Source organism: Canis lupus, chromosome 19 (genome assembly GCF_003254725.2).
Source record: "Canis lupus dingo isolate Sandy chromosome 19, ASM325472v2, whole genome shotgun sequence".
Classification (NCBI taxonomy): Eukaryota; Metazoa; Chordata; class Mammalia; order Carnivora; family Canidae; genus Canis; species Canis lupus.
Window position 1 is genome coordinate 29,132,083 of NC_064261.1, and position 19,058 is coordinate 29,151,140.

Below are 19,058 nucleotides of genomic sequence, written 5' to 3' on the forward strand. Positions count from 1 at the left end.
TCTTAAAACAGAAACACCTATTTTTATATAATCATCTATAATCGTGTAGAAAACATCAATATCAAGAAAGTGAAAGTTTTCCCTAAATCCCACACCCAGGAGATGAACACAATTTGTAGGTCAGCATTTGTACATAATCCATGGCACATTCTGTTGGCTATCTACCCAACCCATTTCCCTCTGCCTTCTGTCCTGTGGGTGTGGGTGTGTTTAAAACTGCATCACATGGTATATATCCTCTTAACAAATTGTTAAGTGTACATTGCAGTATTTTAACTACAAGCACAGTATTGTACCACAGACCTCTAGAACTTAATCATCTTGTGTGACTAAAACTTTATACCCATTGAACCACGGAGTCCCTTTTCCACTCCTTGACTCGCACCCCTAGAACCACCGTTCTACTTTCTGCTTTGATAGCTACCTCGTGTAAGTGAAATCATGTAGTATTGGCCCTACTGTTACTATCTTTCTTCACTTAGTGTAAAGCCTTCAAGTTTCATTCATAGTGTAGTGAATGACAAGATTTCCTTCTTTTTATGGCTGAATAATACTCATTTGTATGCATATACCACCTTCAGTTCATCCATTCCTCCATCATTCTACATTGAGGGTGTTTCCACCTCTTGTCCATTGTGAACAATGCTGCACTGCATATGGGAGTGCAGAGATCTGTTTGAGATGCTGATTCAATTATTTGGATTAAATATACAAAAATGGGATTGCAGGATCATATAGGAATTCTACTTTCCACACTGTTCACCATAGCAGGTGCATTGCTCTACATATCCACCAACAGTGAACAAGGCTTCCCATTTTTTTCACAGCCTCATCAACATTTGTTAGTTTTTTTATGATGACTATCCTAACACATGCAAGTGATATAACATTTAGGTTTTAATTTCCATTTCCCTGATGATGAGTAATGTTGAGCTTATACCTGTGGGCCATTTCTCTGTCTTCTTTGGAGAAATGTCTTTGCAGAGTCTTTACCCATTTTTTTTTTATTGGATTGCTTTGGTTTTCTTGGTGAATTGCAGGAATTCCTTATATCTTGGAGATTAACTCCTTAGCAGATGTATGGTTTGCAAATATCTTCTCCCATTCCATAGGTTGCCTTTTCACTCTGTCGATTGTTTCTTTGCAAAAATTTTTTATTTTATATAGATGGTCCCACTTGTCCCACTTTTTGCTTTGGTTGCTTGGGCTTTTGGTGTCATATCCAAGAAACCACTGCCAAGGCCAACATTATGAAGCTTTTCCCCTGTTTTCAGAACCTGTAGGAGTTTTACAGTTTCAGGTCATATATTTAAGTCTTTAATACATTTTTAGTTGATTTCTGTGTATGATATAAAGGCCCAATTCCATGCTTTTGTATATGGATGTCCAATTTTCCCAACATGATTTGTTGAAGAAACTAGCTTTGGAATTGTGTATTCTTGGCATCTTTCAAGATAGAGTCATATATAATGTAATACAATCATAGAAGTAACATCAATCATTTTAGCCATATTCTATTGATTAAAAGCAAATCAGAAGCCCACTTACACTCAAGGGAAAGGGATTATACAAGAATGGAGACACCAGGAAGTAGGGATCACTGGGCACCACCCTAGAATCTGTCTTTCATAGAGTCTTCAATAATCCTCTCTCAATAATCAAAGAACTAGTACACAGATAAACATCAAATATATAGAAGAATTGAATAGCTTTAACCAACTGCCTCTAATTGATATAAAGAGAACATTTCATTCAATAACATTCAATAACATCAGAATATACTCTTCTCAAGTACACATGAAATATTCACAATACTCTGGGTATTAAAGCAAATTTTAATAAATTTTAGAGAACTGAAATCATACAGGGGTGCCTGAGTGATCAGTCAGTTAAGTATCTGCCTTCAGGATCCTGCGATCGAGCCCCACATCAGGTTCCCTGCTCAGTGGAGAGCCTGCTTCTTCCTCTCCCTCTGTCCCTCCCCTCTGTTCATGCTCTCTCTTTCTTTCTCACTCTCTCTATATATATCAAATAAATAAATAAAATTTTTAAAAAAGAAGAAGAATTGAAATCATACTTAAACATTACCTGACAATAAAGGAATGAAACTAAAAGTCAACTTACATCAATATCTGGAAAATATTTAAACATTTGGAAATTGAACAACATACTTCTGAATAATCCATGGATTAAAGAGGAAATCCTAAGGCAAATTAGAAAATATTCTGAATAAAATGAAAATGCAGATCTGCATTTTCAAATGTGGTTGAATGCAGCTAGCCCAGTACTTATGGGAAATTTACAGTTATTAACTAGCTTATATAAAAAAAAGAAATGTCTCAAAACAACAATCTAAGCTTCCAATAAAGTCAATAAAATTGAGAAAAATGATAGAAAATATCCATAGAATCAAGACCTGATTCTTTGAAAAGATTTCCAAAAAAATGGGTAAACCTCTAGTAAGATAGAAAAAGAAAAAGAAAGTAAAAATAGCAATTAAGAAATAGAAGACTTAAAAAATGGGGTATCACTACAGACCCCACATACATTAAAAATACAATGAGGAAAAAAAAATACGAGAAGGGAATACAGGCATATATTTGACGATAGTAATGGATCAACGTCTTGAAAACCCAAACTACTAAATCCATCCAAAATGAAATAGGTAACCTGAACTGCCCTATAACTATTCAAGAAAGTGAATTCATACTTTAAAACTTCCTGGAAAAAAATCTCCAGGCCAAATGCTTTCATAGGAAATTCTACCAAATCTTAAAACATGAAATAATATCAACCTCTTCCAGGATAGAATTTGACTTATTTTAAGAGCCCAGCATTAGTCTTATCACAGAACCAAAGATAATTCAAGAAAAATTTTTTAAAAACAGCAGTATGTCTCATAAACATACATGCAAATACCCACAACAAAATTTTAGCAAACTGAAGCCAGTAATACATAAAAATAATAATATACCATAACCAAATGGAGTTTATCCTAGAACACAAGGCTGGTTCAATATTCAAGTATCAATCAATTATTATAACACACCATGTTAATAGTCTAAAAAAGAAAATGTTCATGATCAAATCAATTGATGCAGGAAAGGCATTTAACAAAATTTAGTACTCATTCATGACAAAAAGTCTCCATGTACTAGGAATAGAAGAGACTTCCTCTGTGAAATAAAGGATATCTACAAAAACCTAGAGCTAACATCATACATAATGGTGAAAACTAAATATTTTCATCCTAAAATTGGGAACAAGGAAAGAATGTCTACTCTCTCCATTCTTATTAAAAAATCATAGTGGAAGTCCTAACCAGAATATTAACAAGGCAGGGGGAGTATACATATTAAAAAGAAAAAAGAAAACTATTCATATTCACAGATAACATAATTAACTACATAGAAAATATCAAAGAACAACAACAACAACAAAAGACTAGGAACTAGGGGTTATAAATAAGGTTAATAAGTGAATGTCAGGCTAGAGCTCTTCAGTGAGTTTTGCAAAGTCACAGGATACAAGGTCAGCATTTTTAAAAATCAATTATATTCTTTGGAAACATCATAAAAAATAACACCATTTGCAGTAACTCCAAGAAAATTAAACTTAAGTATATCTTTAACAAAACTTTGTAGTATCTGTATGCTGAAATTTACAAACCATTGATAACAGAAACTGAAAAGGACCTAAATAAATGGAGAAATATACTATTTTCATAAATTGGAAGACTCACTATAGTAAAGATGTCAATTCTTCCCAAGTTATTATAGATTTAATGCAATTTCTACTGAAATCTAAACCTAATTTTTCATAGATACAGATAAGACTACTCTAAAATGTATATGAAAAGGCAAAGAAACTAAAATAGCCAAAACAATTTTGAAAAAGAAGAATAAAGTTGTGACATTCAAAGTCCTTAATTTTAAGACCTACTATAAAGGTACAGTAATCAAGACAGTGTGATATTGGTGAAGGAATAGACAGATGGTTCAATAGAACATAATAGTGCAGAAATAGAATTGTACACATATAGCAAATTTATTTTTGACAAATATTCAAAGAAAAATCATTGGAGAAAAAATGTTTTTTTCAACAAAGAATGTTGGAACAATTGGGTGTTCATATGCAAAAAAAAAAAAAAAAGAACAAAACAATTCCATACATTGCCCAGTGCTCATCACAAGTATACTCCTTAATACCACTTATTTCACCCATCCCCCTACCCACCTCCCTTCTGGTAACCATCAGTTTAAGAATGTCTATAATTTAAAAGACACTGTTAGGATAAGCCAAAAACTGGGAGAAAACATTTGCAAAGTATACACTTGATAAAGGACTTCTATCCAGAATATATAAGACTTCTTCAAATTGAATAACAAGAAAACAAACCACCCAAAAATGGAGAAAAGATATTAACAGACACATTATCAACAATGTATATATGGCAGATAAGCACATGAGAAGAGGCTCGGTATCATTCATTGTTAGAGAAATGTAAATTAAAAGCAAAATGAGAAATTACTACATACCTATCAGAATGGCTAATTAGTGGTGGTGGTGGTGGTGATGGTGGTGGTGGTGGTGCTCAACTGACAATACCAAGTGCTGACATGGATGCAGAGCAAGTGAAACTCTCATACATGGCTGATGGGGATGCAAAATGGTATACTTTGAGGAACAGCTTGACAATTTCTTATCAAGTTAGAAATACACTTATCATACAAACCAGAAATCCCACTTCTCAGGATTTACCCAAGTAAAATGAAAAACGTATGTTCACACAAAAACCTGTACACAAAGCTTTATTCCAACTTTTCCGTAACTGCCAAAAGCGAAAAACAGCCCCCAAGTCCCTCAAATGATGAACGGATAGGCAAATTGCTATAACCACACGAGGGCACATCACACAGCAATAAAGAAGGAATAAACTATTGATACACACAATGGGCATGGCTGAATGGCAACTGCACCACACTACGTGAAAGAAGGCCGACACAAAAAGTTTCACACTTATCCTTTCAATGATGTAACAGTTTCTCAAGACAAAACTATAGGGACATCAAATTGATTAGTGTTTGTCAGGAGCTGGGATGTGGAGGAGCTTTGGGGGTCGTGTGATCATTCTACCTCCTGAGTGGGGTGACACAACCATATGCTTTTTTTCAAAAGTCTCAGAAGTATACACCAAAAGAAGTGAGTTTTATTTCCATTTTAAAATGGGAAAATACACACATCTCTAAAAAAAAGAGGAGTGGAGGGGCTGGAGGATCCAACCAGCATTGGATATCAGTTCCTTTTCTATCACTTTACCAACCATCATGCACTGAGCTTCTACTATGCCCCAGGGGGGTGATTCCTCCAAGCTCTGTCATTAGCACCCAAGGCGGCCCCTCCTGATAGATCACGGGTAGCAGGGACTCCCAAAGCAGCACAGGCTTGGCATCTGTGTGGTCCTCCTGGCCTGAAACAATAGGGTTTCACTGCTCAGCTTCCAAGAATGTGTTTGCTTACAATCCACCAGGAGACCAAAATGAGAGCTCTCCAAAGCAATTTTATCTTCGGTTTTCAGAACAACTTTGCAATCCCTTTACAGAGCCAGTGTGAGACCAAGAATGCACACAGTCTCAGTAATGGAAAAGCAGAGTGGGTGAAGCCAAATCCCCGAGACTCCTCGCCTCGGATTACTGTGGGTCAGACTCACCCTGAGCCTGTTGCCCACCTTCCTGCTCTCAACAAAAATTTCATAAGCATATCAGACAGTGCTAGAAAAGTAGGCCTGGATTTTCTCTAGCATAAAGTAATTTCTACCCAGGGATCTTTCTGCCACAGTTTGTCAAGCAAATTCGTTTGTCAAGCAAATTAAAAGTAGCTGCTAAATATGTGACCCTGAACATTCTTGTTCCTCTGATCAATCCCACGTGCATCCTGAAATCTGCTAAGGGTGGCCACCTTCTCCAGGGCTCCCCAGGGCCAAGAACATATCCCGGCATGTATTAGGCTGCTAATAAACAGATATTAAATCACCAAATGGATGAATTAACAAATATAAAGTCATTCTAAATTTATTTCTTAAAAGATATATCTACTAAAGAAAAGACTGTATTGGTTGAATGCTTCTCTGCTGCATCGTTGTATCTGAGGAAACTAAGAGAAAGATAAATTTTTCTGTTAGGATGAGTTGAGGGGACACACCTTTAACAGTTTAGTTAACTCAGGAACATTCTGGAGGTGTGCCTACCTCTGTGGATCAGGAAGGCTTCCAAAAGCCCTGCTACACACTAGGTATTTTATGTGACTCAGAAGTCTGCTAGGCTCCCCAAGCTCTGACACCTAGTGTAAGTGAACAAAAGCTCTAACTCCACAGTTTATGAGATTGAAAGTTTTCACCATGATTTTGCAAATCCTGAGGGACTTACCTGGAAACGGCCATTACTCCTTCTGGGCTTTCCTCCCCTTGTACTTTCACTGTTCTGCACCACATCAGCCTGGCCAAGCCTGAACTTGAGCTTTTTTTCCCCAGTTTTCTGTCTCAAACACACACACACACACACACACACACACACACACACACAGAACCTTCCATAGCAAACATGGGTGAGTGGCACACAGTTCACTGACAGGTAGGAGGCGGGGGGAGGCGGTCCACAGAGCCAGATCCCACAGCACACTGCACACCATACATTCAAATTGTGTGTCAGACATTGCTCGGTGACCGCATGCCCTCGGGCCACCACTCACTGGGAACTCAGGTTTTCACTGCCTTGCTCACCCTCTCTCCCCCTTCTTTCTGCCTCCCTGTCTTCTCTTCCTTTCTCTAAGGACAAAAAAAACACAAATCTTTCCAGGTGCTTCACTCAGAGCAGCTCAAAATCCTTTCGAGGGACTTGGGGTCCCTGTATCACCAGGCCCTTAGGGTCTCGCCTTCTTCCTTGGTGGCTCTGTAGTCTTTCCCCAAAGCTCCTCCCCAGGAGGAACCAAGAGTCAGATAATCACCTAACTACTGGCCCTGCACTGAGCATGGCAAGAGCTGGGAAGACCCTCTGGCCTGGATCTGTCACCACCCACCCTATTCTAGCTACCTCCCACAGAACAGAACACAAGTCCAAGGCTACACTTTCCTTGCCTCACCTCACTTGATGTGTCCAAGTAGCTGGACCTAATCCTTCAGTATCCTGGTCACTCCCTAGTACAGGACTCATCAAACAATTGGCCTACCCCTTGAATGGACACATCCTCCTGTGTCTGGCCCTTCTCTCTGACCACAGATGCTGTCTACACCCCCTCCCGCCCTAAGGGCCCAGAGCTTTCCCCACCCCCAGGCCATCAGGACCCACTTTATCACATACTACCCCTTCAACTTGTGCGCTATGCTTCTGACCGGGGCTCTGGTAGCAGAATCAAAAGTTAGGCTGTGTTAGTTCTCCAAGGAATTTCCACAGGGGCTAAGCTGAGAAGCCCATCTATTGCTGGGTGATGGGACATAACTGCAACCCCTGCAGAGCTGGAGAACAGAAGGGTGGCCTGTGAGATGGGGACCGTTGGGCAGCGGACCCTCTCAGGATGTAGGTGCCACTTAGAGGCACTTTATTTCTATTTGTCAGAAAAGTCATCCTAGTAGACTTTGTGAGATTAAGATGCTTGACTGCCATCTGCTGGAAATGTATGATAAACAGGCATGCCTACCAAGTGAATGGCACCTCTGTGGGTGTGGAGCTCTTGTGCAGTCATTGCCCTGCACGACGACGGTGTAATGACCTGTCCTTATCCCAAAGGACAGGCTCAGGTGACAGACACGGCAGACACCAGGAGGGTCCTGTGCACAGTACAGCATCTGACCCTTGGAACAGCAAAGCCATATTTCCTTCACTGTGGACCCAGCCCCTTGTGGAGTCCAAGGGTAATAAAATGGAGGGGAGGGGGCGGTCCTCATGATATGCTCAGCCTTTGAAAAAAAAAATGTCCTGGAAAAATTAACTTACATAGGTTGAGATCATAAAATTGCAATGAAACTGTACCCTGGAGAGAAATCAGACCAGGGTCCATGTATTAACTGTGGCTTTGATTTTCTGTGTTCTGCTGCTGTGACATCTGGGGCCATGCCAGCTCTGGAGCGACGGCCTCCCTCGGGAACGGCCTATTCCTTGAGATAACGGACTTACCTGTGAGTGCACTTGGCAAATACAAGGCAACCAGTCCAGAGCCCACACCCCCCACCTTCTCTACGGGGTCTTCACAGGGCTCTCACACTCTGAAGCCACCATCCTCCTGCCCTAAACACCCCAGGGCCAGGTACCACACAACCAGGGACGGCCCCTCTGTCCCAGAGCCTGCTGAGATGATGCAAACGAGCCGATTCTAAACGTGCTGACTCTGGTTCACCCATTCCTCGGAAATCACAGTAAAGGCTCTTGCCCGTGACTGCCCGTGCTCCTTGTGCATCCTGCCCACCCTGGTGCTTCCCCGCGTAGGCCTGTGGGTACCGCAAGCCCCCTCCTCTTGGAAACAAGGAGTAACAAACTATATTTTCAATAACAGTCACCTTCTGATCTTTTGGACAGATCTCAAATTTTCTATTAATGCACTATATTTTAAAACAGCCTGTAAACAACATATGAAGCAGATGCCCGTTTTTCAAAATGAAGGTAAGTAGAATTCATCTGTCCTGGCTCTGGCTCCTCTCAAGTCCTAGTAGGCTCCTATAGTCTGTGCCCCCTGGACCCCCCTGACTCCTGACTTGTCCAGTCACCTCTTCCTCTGTGACTTACTTGCCATGGCCTGGTCTTATTTCTTTCTGGGCATTAGCTACACTATCTGCCTGGTTCGCCTTGGGCAAACATTTGAAACTAAATGTCTTATTTTATTTTTTATTTAAACTCAATCAACCAACATGTAGTACATTAGTTTCAGATGTAGGGTTCAATAATTTTGAAAACACCCTTTCTCATGCTCTAGGTGAGTTCATCACCTTGGGGGGTGGGGGTAAGGGGGTAAGGGGGGTTACAGCTCCCAGTTCCGGATCTGGAAGTTATTCATGCTCCACATTCAGTACCTATGTGGTATCAGGTAAGTAAGGGAGGGAACAGGGACGCCTGGGTGGCTCAGCACTTGAGCATCCTCCTTCAGCTCAGGATGTGATCCCAGGATCTGAGGTCGAGTCCCACATCGGGCTCCCTGTGAGAAACCTGCTTCTCCTTCTGCCTATGTCTCTGCCTCTCTGTGTGTGTGTCTCTCATGAATAAATAAATAAATCTTAAAGTTAGGGAGGGAACACAGGACTTATGAACAAGACCTTGGGAGCCAGCCCATCTGAGCTTAAATCCTAGACCTTCCCCTTACCAGAAGAGTAATGCTCAGCAAGGTTCCTCACCCTTCCTGGGTCTCAGTTTCCTCATCTGTAAGATAGGGATAATAATATTAAAACCCAGGGTGGCTCAGTCAGTTAAGCATCAACTCTTGATTTTGGCTCCAGTCACCATCTCAGGGTTGGTGAAGACCCCCTCACTGCTCTAGCACCTCCTGGCCTCTCTCTTTTTGAACAACCATGAACACTTCCCATCATCACTGTAGGTCTCCTGTCTTCCCCGGTCTCCAGCTCTTCCATGCATGCATCTGTCCTGTTAGCTAAATTCCTCAAGGCCATCACTGAGTTGTGCACCTCCCCTGAAGCTATAGCAGGGACCACCTCCTTTCTAAATCCTGTGAGGGTTAATTACCACCCACTGGCCCAAAATCAGAGGACCTCTGATCCTTTCAGCTCACACCAGTGGGGACAAGGGACACAAGGGAAAGAAGAACAAGATCCCAAGCAGAGGTCTCAGGACTGACACGCTGGTTCTGCAGGTGTCACATTGTGGTGACCATTAGAATAACCCACAGCATGTTTGGTTGGTTTGGCCAATACGGTATTTCTTTAGACTTTGAATGGGACTGCTCTTAGATACTACCTAGTTTGTCACAGTCTCCATTTCTCCCTAATGCCTTAAATCACTCAAATATGTTACCTGCCTGGCCACTGCAGCCTGTCAGTTGCTCAGAGCTCAGGAAAACAATGACTTGATATTCCAACAATCTGGCTTTTTACCTTGGGTTCCTAAATGTATTTTATCTCCAAAATTATCCACTTTCCAGGGAGGCTCCAGTAATGGTTCTCAGGGAAGTCACATGGAATCTAAAAGGGCTCACCCTCTTGGTATCCTCCTCTGCAGGCAGACACAGTGGCCAGTCACTCTGAAGGGCAGTAAAAAGAGGAGCCCCAAGAGCAGGGCTGTCACAGCTCCTCCAAAAGGCCTCCCAGGCAGGTCTCAGCTCTAGAGCTTCCAGCTTTCCAAGCCCAGTGCCTTGGGGGCAGAGAGCCAGGGCAGCCTGGTGTCAGCTCCAATCCCACAGGGGATGTGGAACCTGGGATCACAAAGGTATTAGCAATTCATCAAATGTAATCACCACGATTGTACCCACAGGGACCGGATGGAGTTAAGAAGCTGCAGGATAAGTGGATACATTTCTGATTAGAATTTCCCAGCCTTTAGCTAGAGAGTGTAATGAAAGTCATCGCTAGGAGAAAAGGAAGGGAGGGAGGGAGAGAGGGAGAGAGGCAGGCAGGCAATAGTTTAGTCCCACCCCTTCTCTCATGGAAGGAGCTAGGGTCCCTCCACACTTCATTTTCCACTGGGCTCCTGCAACCTCATACCTCTCTCCCAGAGAGAGACTGGCTGAAGCATGATCCCCCAGGGTCTCTGTTTTTAGCACACTTCCCCTGGCCCTCACCTCACATCTACTCAGCAGAACTTCTGGGGGCAGGACCCCATAAACTGTATCTCTCAGGCTCTCCCTGGGTGATTCAAAAGCACAGCCAGGTTTCAGAAGCCCTGAAAGGCAAACAGTAATAATAAAACCTGCCAATTTGGAGTCTTTTTTTGACATTTAAAAAACATTTTTATACATTTTGTCACCAATGCCACTAAAAGGCTCCCAACATTAGAGCGTCGCTCTATCCATCATTCATTCATTGATCACCTATTTTGTGCCTTGCCCTGATACTCTGCACAGATCTATAAAGACGAAGAAGACATAGCTGCTGCCCAAGAGGAACTCCCAGGGTATGAGGGAGCAAAAGACAAGAAAAAGATTTGAGTGCCATGGGCTTGTGATCACACGAAGGGGGCCAACAGAGTGCTGAAGGGAGGGTGGCTTAGACAACCGAGGGAACCAGGGAAGGCTTCCAGGAGGAAGTGATATTGAGATGATCTCAAGAAGGAGCTGGATGGGAAGGGGAGGGGACTTCCCACAGAGTCATATTACCAAAGTGTTCAACAGCCCAGTGCTATGGCAGAGACAGCGAGGTGACCACCAAACCCATTCAGTTCTTCTAGTTGCCATGTTGTCGCAGGGCATATGTCCGCGCAGGTAAACACCTCACTTCCCAGCCTCCCTCTGACCTAAGTTCAGGTGGAAGGATGTCAATAGGAGTGATATGTGCAACTTCTGGGGCATCTCCAAATTAAAAGGCCAATCGCTTTTCTGGAAGAGTTTAACCAAAGAAATAATACAATTCATTTGGTGTTTTTGGAAATTCCCTTTGGCAGCCAATGTGGAGGGTGAATTGTCAAGAATGACAGGAGCCAGGGAAATTTGCAAGAATTTTCCTCCCATTTCCCAGACAAGAGGCAAGGTTCGTGCTATATTCCACTAGTGGAGGAAGAATGGGGCAGTAGGGCACCCAGTGCACAAGAGGCAAAATGAAAGAACCAGAATGCCAGGGTGAGAGAAAGGACAAGTATGAATCTGACTTGGGTGACTGACTTCATATCTCAAAATAATAACTTCCTAGCTCACGCTCCCTCCACTATCCTGTCGTCTCCTGCACAGGCTCAGCCCCACGTGAGACAGCAACCCCACGGCCAGCACTGCTCTCCTGCTGATGCTGATATGGGAGAGCTTGGTTCTTGTCCCACACAGTCAAAGAATGAATCTCGAGGACAACAGAGTGAACAAAGCAATAGAACTTTATTAAGCAAAGCAGAAAAAGCTCTTGGAAGCCAGGGTCTGGGACAGGGTTGCCACTGAGGGCTTGTAGGGTTGGTCTTGTATAGGGAACTGACCAGGGAACTTGGTAAATTTCTTGTCAATATCAGGGTGGATACTTAGAACAAACATGGTGGACTCTTAACCATCATAATGACAAACAATATGGTTTTGTAAATATCATGAGCCCAAACAAGATGTTCCCTTCTCTCTGATTAACATCTCCTCCATAACATTGTTCTACATCGGAGATTTCTGTGAGCCTCCAAGTAGGCCATGGCCTCCAGATTCTTATGTGGTCTTGGTTTGAGCAGGGACTATTGAAAACACCTTAATGACATATTTCTTTGTAGTCTGGTGAGTTTCTGTGATTACTTAGTAGCCATTAAAGGGGGATACTCCCTACCATTTTGAGGCTAGGGAGACAGGTTTATTTTTTCTGATTTTACTGTCTTATCTATGTTTTCTTGGGATGGGTAGGAGCCTGACTCTGGGGTCTTTCCCTTATCTTTCCCTTCCTACCCTGTCTGGCCCTAACTTGTTCCTACATCAGTGGCAGAGACCACAAGACACACGGGACCCCCATCCAAACATCCCCAAGTAGACTGCCCTGAATCCATCAAGGAAACCTCACCAGACACATCCAATCCTCCAAGGTCACAGGGAAACCCAAAAAGTTTACCTCCACATCCCTCGAGGGCATAGGGAAAGGCACAGAATATCTCCAAGCAACCATCTCTAAGACAATAGGATCACAAAAGAAGATGCTTTCCAAAACAGTAAGTCAGAGAAGCACAATTGACCAGCACAGATATAAAGGTCTAGAAGAGAGAACAAGAGGAGCCCTGAGCACACTTCCTGCGTTCATCTTCATCTGTCTCCTGACACCTCCGCTGGGAGGATTTCTCTCAACTGGAAATAAATAACTCAGGGATCAGGGATCTAATCGGAGCTCTTGATCTGGAATGTGACCTTCCACTTTTCTCTATTTATTTTTGAGATTAATCAGAGTCTTTACTGGGCTCGTGTCAATAAACAACAGGCTTTTCCAATATATACCACCTGCACATCCAATATATCCAAGAAAATAAAAATATATCCACAGGGATTAGTAGCCATGAATCACTAGGAGCCAAGGCAAAGTGCTGTAGATTGTAATAGCCCCAACCATCTATCTCTCCAGAATGGAAAAGAGGTCAGCCTAACCAGCCCCTGCTCCTGAAAAGCAAATGTTATCTCCCCGGCCATATTTTTGACAAATCATTCGCCTGAAGACTAGTGTGTTTTGATGGCTATGTCATACATAAAAACTGGTCTCGAATGTAGAATCTAAGAAACAAAACAAATGAACAAAGAAAAAGACAAACAGACTCTTGGGCCCCTGGGTGGCTCAGTCAGTTAAGTGTCCGACTCTTGATCTTAGCTCAGGTCTTGATCCTCAGGGTCATGAATTCGAGCCCCACCAGCACAGAGCCTACTTAAAAAAAAAAAAAAAAAAAAAAAAAAAACAGACTCTTAAATACAGAGAACAAACTGGTGGTCCCCAGAAAGGAGGTAGCTGGGAGGATGGATGAAACAGATGAAGGGAATTAAGAGTACACTGATCATGATGATCATCATCGAGAAATGTATAGAGTCGTTAGACACTCTATGGTATGCCTGAAATATAATACTGTATGCTAATTTTACATGAATGGAACAATTAATTAATTTTTTGTAAAGCAGGTCTGGAGGCTGAAACACAAGCCTACCTGGGGTAAAGAAGACGAAGAAGTGAAGGGGATTGAGTTGAAAGGGGGAAGAAAACCAGGTGAAAACCACAGGGCCAGTCCCCAGGAGTCTGGTGGGCTGTCACAGCAGGAGTGCGATCCGAGGGAGGGTGAGAAGAACTCACCACAAGTAATATTAAGACAATTTCAATATTTGAGGTATTTCCCTTTGGTCTGCATCGTCCCTCTTCACCCACCCCAAAGCTGCTTCTCCTTTATGTCCCATTTCAGTCAGTGGCACACGGTTCTCCAAGTCAACAGAGCTGTGCTGGGCTCCTCCTGGTGTGATCCCTTTGCCTATTATCTCCGTGCATGTTCCACATGCCTTTAGCCCGCTCTCCATTCCCCGGCCACACCCCGTGCCAGTCTCCACCACCTGCAATGGAGCACCAGGCTCCAACCAGTCCTCCTGCCTCCCACGTCCTTCCCTCCAACACATCCTCCATGCTGCGGGTGACTCTTTCTAGAACACGAAGGTAATCACAGCACTTTCCCAGGTCCCCATCACCCTCAAGAGTGAACCCTTTACATTATCTGAATCCTGCTTCCACCCCCATCTTTGTCTCCCCTAACCCCACACCTCCTCACAACTTAAACCTGGGTGATTCCAAATCACTAATCGCTGTTCCCAGGACCTGCTGCTGGCTTTGCACCTCCATATTTATCTCCTCTCCCTGGAGTACTCTCTCCTCTTCTTGGCCTGGCCAGTCACCAGCTCAGACACCACCTCTCTGCTGGTGCCCTGATTGCCTTTCTAATGGGCTCTGCCCTCCTTTGAAGTATCTTTCTCGCATGGGCACATCTTGAAACAAACCAAACAGAAAAAAACGGGGCACCTGGGTGGCTCAGGCCAAAAGGGTCAAACAGAAAAAAACGGGGCACCTGGGTGGCTCAGGCCAAAAGGGTCCTGGGATCCAGCCTTACATCGGGCACCCTGCTCAGCAGGGAGCCTGCTTCTCCCTCTGCCTCTGACCCTCTCCTGCTGCTTGTGCTCTCTCTCCTCTCTCTCTCAAATAAGTAAATAAAATCTAAAAGAGAAAAAAAAACAGAAAAGCTAACAACTGCTTCTTGAACTGCGCAAATGACTGGTAAGAAAAAAAAAACATGAGAAGAAAGAAGGGAGGGAGGTATATGGACGACCTCCAAAATGTTGTTCACGGCACCCGTGGGGTCTTGGCAGATTTAACTGTTCTAAACATTTTTGACAAATAAAACAAGACAAGTCTAGATTTCAAAGTGGGATATTAGGTTTCCTTTTGTACTCACAGGAACGATAAAGCATTGTGAAACTTTGAAGTTCATAAAATTTAAGATTTTTCTATTATGTTTTCCCAGTCGACTTCCCTTCTGTCCCTCTCAGCACGATGAACAAATCACATAAAATGAATATGAGCTTTGGCCCTCACGCTGGGAAACTCCGGGGATCAGGGTGGGCTAATGAGAATCAGGTGATGAGCTTAATCAAAATAATAGAACTGTACTCTATTCACATGGAATCTTACACTTTTGCAAAGCGTCTTCTCACATCCTAATTTGTTTGGCATTCACATGCATCAGGAAATAAATACACCAGGCGTTATTTCCATTTTGCAGAAAGGCAAAGTGAGGCCAGAGAGGTTAAGTGGCTTGTTTGACTATCTGTGGATTGAATTTAAAACTGAAGTGATTGCTTCTAACAACTGACTTGCATTATTGACTGTATGACAATCACGTTCCAGCTTTCCATATTGAATCTCATTTTGTTTTCTCGATCATGTTATGAGGCAGGCGCTGTGACTGTCATCCCCATGTAACAATGAGAAAATGGAGTTCCTTTCCTCGACACCAAGGAGACTCTATCAGCCATGGTCCTTCGTTATAAGTGACGGAAACTAACCCTCACTGTTTTAGAGAGCATATTTATTAAAAGTAATTGGGTTTGGATGCAAATGGCTTCTTGGTGTCAGGAAAAAAAATCTATTGCTTTCATAGCTCACCTTTATCATATATTTATACTCATTGTTTTTTATCTGAATCTTCTCTTCTTTTTTAAATAAATAGTCTTGGACTTGACAAAGGGCCCTATTCTTCATATATCTCCCACTTAGGAGTTTGTCATTTCTCACTTGTTCTATTAGAAACACCTTCCCAAATTGTAGCACTTCTGTGAACTCTTTGAATGAATTTTGCAACCCATTTGTGAAAAAGAGAAAATACACAGGGTGATTGATCCACACTCAAATGGGGATAGAGAAAGCACTCCAAGACTGTGCAGCAGCCAGGAGCAAAGCCCAAGCTCACAGCTGCCCCGCGCTGGCCCCACCCACACCCCCACGCCGTCCACACCCGCACATTGTCCACCTGCCAGCCCAGGGCCCAGCAGCCCCTACTTACATTCAGAGCCTGGGGGAACTGGTCAGGGAGCCTCCTAACCTGTGACATCTCAGTTCCACGCCCAGCCCCCACTAGTGAAGGGAGTGGGCAGCTTGAGAATCATTTCAGCTTCCATAATGGGCTGGGACCCATAAGGAGGAGCATCTTCCAAACATGGGCAGGGAGCTGATCCAACTTGGTGGACCCCAAGGTGACCTAACAGCAGCTCACCCAAAGGCTCTCAGGGGACTGCCAGGGCCCCTCCACACTTCACCCAGGTATGACATGACCAGATGGCCTTTCCTATATCACATCTCACCTTCTTGGCACCCAGGACAACATCTAGAGCCAAATCATAGAGTTGTGGTGGTTTATTTTGCCATGACCCTTTTATCTTCTCCCTTTCTCCTGCATGAAGCCTTCCTTGATCCCTGACCCTCTGACCCTCTGACCTCCAGACACAGTAGTTAGATGCTACTCTCACCGCCCCTGTGCCTCCCTGGTACATACCTATGCATATATTACACTCCATTTTATGCATTCATGGCATATATGTCTTGGAGCTTCAGGGAGGCAAAAATTATAGTTTACTTCGAGTGGCACGACTCCAGGGCATAACACTACACCAAGAACATATGTGATCCCAGTATGTGAAATTCATTTCAAGGACTTATCAATCAGGAGGTTATATGTGCCCACTGATTCCTCAGCACTGATTAAAGAGGAAGAACTTGAATTCTTTCTGCTCAATATTTACTGATAACTCAGCTGAAGAAAACAATATTTAGACACACTCATCTGAACATTTCAGTCCATTTATTTTTCTATATTAGAACTCACAAGGGGCATCTGGGTGGCTCAGTCAATTAAGCGTCTGTCTGCCTTTGGCTCGGGTCATGATCTCAGAGTCCTGGGATCGAGCCCCACATGGGCTCTTTGCTCAGTGAGAAGTCTGCTCATCCCTCATCCCTTTGCGTCTCCCCCTTCTCATATTCTCTCTCTCTCTCTCTCTCAAATAAATAGAATCTTTTTTAAAAATGCCACAAACTGGCAACCTAAGGCTCAGGTTGGTCCTTAGGAATATTTAGTTGGTTCTTCACAGTATTTTTAAGTATGACTGAAATAAATGTCCTTATCAGATCTGGTGCTTCCCACCACTCCCTGAGGTTACACACTAAACACACAGTTACTACCTGCCACACTCTGAAGACATTTGGGTTTAGAGCCCTCTGGCTTCAGATATGCTTATACATTACCTTCTGAGTAAGTTCAAGGCCAGACGCCCATCATCCTTTGGGTACCGTGTCAATTTGCCCTTACTCAACAGAGCTGAGATGGTGTACCTTCAGCCAACACCAGAGACGCAAGATGAGCAGTCCTATAAAAGACACTGCTCTCTGTATTCTTGTGAGAGTGGCTTTAATGGTGTGGTCCTTGGAGTGAGGACCCTCTGAATTTAGAGCAGAACCTGCATTTGTGCCGGGAGTATCTGCACTTCTCCTGAGCTCCTGATTTATGGCTATTCTTATGGAATTCCATAAGCCCTATAAAGCTGACAATGTCAATGATCATGATTTCTCTTGAGTGGGCACTGAGGAAAGCACACAGCTGCAGTTCTGGTCCATTTCTAGGAAACTGAGCCCCAAGGATGTACTTTAGGCAAGAACCATTCCTCTGGTTTTGCTCCTTTCCACTGGTTTTCACTTACATTTTTTTTTCTTTTTTGTATTTGAACTGCAACATATCTTTCTAATCAGGCTTTTTTCAAAAATGTAACTTAAAAACAACAATACTAAAGACTAGTCAACTAACCGATGCCTTGGATGCCATCAAAAGGACACATTAGGGATCCCTGGGTGGCGCAGCGGTTTAGCGCCTGCCTTTGGCCCGGGGCGCGATCCTGGAGACCCGGGATCGAATCCCACATCAGGCTCCCGGTGCATGGAGCCTGCTTCTCCCTCTGCCTATGTCTCTGCCTCTCTCTCTCTCTGTGTGTGACTATCATAAATAAATAAATAAATTAAAAAAAAAAACAAAACAAAAGGACACATTAGATGGAGAAGTAGGAAAAGAAGAGCAAAACCCACTCTGTATTTAGTGGAGAACCCAAAGCCTTACACAGGGCCCAGCACCACAGAAGGTGCTCAGTGTATATCTATGGAATATTTTTAATTGTTTATTAAATGAGAACCTCAGAACTAGACGGAGCAAGAAATGTTTAGACCCCCCCTGTGTGCTCAGAGTGATCTGGCACATAATAGGAAGTCAATAAATGCTTGCTGAATAAATAAAATGAATGAGTAAATAAATGGAATAAATGGGTAAGCAGGGTGTCGAAGGTCTGGTACTGCCAAACTCTGCAGACTTACGGAGCAGGAAGTAGCATCAACATCTCTGTGACAAAGGAAAGCCCAGCTTCATACACCTTAGTTAAGACCAGCTCAGGAAAGGAAACACCCAGAACAAAACCCAGCCAGACACAACAAGGATGGTGGCAGAACCGGATCAACAGAAGCTTGGACCAAGGCCTTGAGCACTTGAGTCCAACCTTACATCCTGCCCAGTTTGGTTTCCACTCTGCAGACCTGCTATCTCTGGATTTGGCCAAGAGTTCCTGTGGAATTTTCTAGAGAAGCAATGCAGAAGTTGTCACAACAATGCTATCTGGTACAGAGTTTCCCAGAAGCTTCCAATTCCAACTCATACTGATGTTCACAAGGGTCTCTGGAGACATCTGATAATCCCAAACTTCTGAAATGCAGAATATGCAATGTCCCCCATTAAATGCACAAAATATAGCTAAAACATTTAAATAGCATTTTAAACCCTTAGTGAAGATTATTATGTACCCCCAAATCAACAAAACTCTAAGCCCAGAGAGATCTGTGCTGTTGCAGGCATGGCTGG